Below are 3090 nucleotides of genomic sequence, written 5' to 3'. Positions count from 1 at the left end.
CTCATAGCAATGATGACCCAGTACAGCCAAAAATAAATAAATAGAATTAGACCATGCTTCTCCACATTTCCTCCCCCTCAGCTACAATGACTGACAATATTTCATACAGATGCTGCTCCATCAACACGGGTCTTGAAGTGAAAACAACATGGAATAGAGACACAGCATACTTCTCAATAAATATGTAGCCCAAGGAAGAAAAATAAAAAAACCTTAGCTGCTATAAATAGAGATTTGGGGATCATTTGTTCCCACAGCATCATTTAGCCTATCCCAACTGATTAACTCACCTAAGGACATGTCACGATAAGCAGGGTTGCTGGGATTTTTCTGGGGCTCAAACATAGACAGTCTCGCTGCAGTTGTTGACAAGTCACCAAATGTATAATAACACTGTCTCTTTATACAAACCCAAAAGTTGCAGCCCACAGCAGCTTAGAGAAGCAACAGGTATTAACTTTTTCAATAATGCCACCTCATTTTATTTCAAGCCTCTTTTCCATCAAGATGCTATAAGCTTCAGTGCAGGGTTAGGTCTATAACACTGTACCATGGATATACTTTTAACTTAGTAGATATAGAGTTATGGAATAATCTTAATTCCCATCACTCCCCTGTTTAGACTTATTTAATGACTTCCTTCACATCCAAAATAAAACCCAAACCTTTACCATGGCATGGACATCCTCCTGCTGTGTCCCTGACCACCTTTGGTCTCCCCTCTGACCTCCTGACACTGCACGAGGCTTCAGCCACTTCCTAGACTCACTAGGCATGTCCCCACCTAGGACCATGCCACTTGTGCTCAAATCTGGAACTCTCTTCTCCCAGATGTTCTTAAGACTCATGCAAGTTTCAACTCAGCATTTATTCCTTTTAAAAGGCCTTCCCTGGCAAGCCCCTCTCTGTACTGCCTTCCCTCTCCTCACCCCCATCCACCACTAACACAGTTATTCTACTTCTGAAACTCAGAATACCTGAAATTATCCTGTTGATTTGTTTACCTGTTAATTATCCATTGTCACCCTCTTTCACACACCAGAAAGAGAAGAACTGTTGTGTATCTTGTTAACTGAAATTCTGGCCAAAAACGGCAGGAAGAGGGCTTGTGTGCTCAGTTGCTAATTCATGTCTGACTCCTTGCAACCCCATGGACTATAGCCCACAACGCTCCTCTGTCCATGGGATTCTCCAAGCAAGAGTACTGGAGTGAGCTGTCATTTCCTTCTCCAGGGGATCTTCTTGACCCAGTGATCAAACCTACGTCTCTTATGTGTCCTGCTTTAGCAGGCGTTCTTTACCACTGGGAAGCCTGGAAAAGAGTTTAGCACATGGAAATGCCCAATTGTGGAAATATTACTAACATTATAAACAGTCTTGATACATATTGTCACAATGCTTTCCAAAAAGACTGGACAACTTACATCTTTCCTGCATTCTTGATATAATTGGAGATTTACAAGTTCTGTTTTTGCTAATTTTCTAGTAACCAAATTTAAATCTGGTTTCCCAAATCTACTTTTATTTGATTATTAGTAAGGCTGAACATTTCTTCTTTCGAAAAATTATTTATTTATATTATTTGTCCATTGATAAGTTAGAGAGTTAGTGCTTCTACCACAGATCTACATGTCTTCTTTATTAAGACAGGTAGAATTTCAAAGACCAGTAACTTACTGGGAGCTTGAAATCTATTTTAAAATATCTCACTACAAGCCCAGGATAAACCATGCTCACATGGCTTGTTTTGTTTTGTTTGTCTTTATTGGAGGGGAGAGTGCCTACTTAGCTACTAGCCATGTCAAGAGGATGACTGCAGGCGTAAACAAAATACTTTTCATAATGCTGTACAAAAGAAGAAGAAGAAGAAATCCTACTGAAAACAGACAGGAAAAGTGAGTCTGGTAGGTAAGTGGAAGTCCTAGTCCCAGGCTTCAAAATAAGATTCAAGGTGAATTCCAAAATCAATGTCTCCATTTGAGACAAAGATTAGATAAAGCTACATTTAATAATATTAAGGGTAGGGACTTCCCTGGTGGTCCAGTGATTGAGAATCCATCTGCAATGTAGGGCACATGGGTTTTATTCTTGCTCTGGGAAGATCCCACATACCAAGGGGCAACTAAGTCTGAAAGCAGCCATTACTGAGCACTCACACCACAACTACTGAAGCCCATGCACTCTAGAGCCCATGCTCCACAACAAGAGAAGTCACCAAAATGAGAAGCCTGCTCATGGCAATGAAAAGAATCCCCCACTTGTACAACTAGATAAAGCCCACATGCAGCAATGAAGACCCAGCATAACCAAAAAAAAGAGAATCTGCCTTCCAATGCAGGAGACGAGGGTTCAATCCCTGGTCTGGGGACTAAGATCCCACATGCTGTTGAAACAACTAAGCCGATGCATCACAACTACTGGGCCTGAGTGCTCTGGAGTGGAGCCCCTGTGCCACAACTGAGCCCTGACACAGCCAATAATAAATAAATAATAAATAGTAATACTGGTTCAGTTCAGCCGCTCAGTTGTGTCCGACTCTTTGTGACCCCATGAACTGCAGCACGCCAGGCTTCCCTGTCCATCACCAACTCCCAGAGCTTACTCAAATTCACGTCCACTGAATTGGTGACGCCATCCAACCATCTCATCCTCTGTTGTCCCCTTCTCCTCTGGCCTTCAGTCTTTCCCAGCATCGGTATCTTTTCCAATGAGTCAGTTCTTCACATCAGGTGGCCAAAGTATTGGAGTTTCAGCTTCAGTATCAGTCCTTCCAATGAATATTCAGGACTGATTTCCTTTAGTAATACTAAGGCTAATTTAAAAGGTAAAATTAGGTTTACCTAAAGGTAAATTAGGCTTTCCTGTTGGCTCAGACAGTAAAGAATCTACCTGTAATACAGAAGACCCAGGTTTAATCAGTGGGTTGGGAAGATGCCCTGGAGAAAGAAATGGCAACTCACTCCAGTATTCTTGCCTGGAGAATCCCATGGACAGAGGAGCCTGGTGGGCTACAGTCCATAGGGTCGCAAAGAGTTGGACATGACTGATTCTTTACCATCTGAGCCACCAGAGAAGCACCCTACTTACATC

Source organism: Ovis canadensis, chromosome 3 (assembly GCF_042477335.2).
Source record: "Ovis canadensis isolate MfBH-ARS-UI-01 breed Bighorn chromosome 3, ARS-UI_OviCan_v2, whole genome shotgun sequence".
Classification (NCBI taxonomy): domain Eukaryota; kingdom Metazoa; phylum Chordata; class Mammalia; order Artiodactyla; family Bovidae; genus Ovis; species Ovis canadensis.
This window is presented reverse-complemented; position numbering follows the sequence as displayed.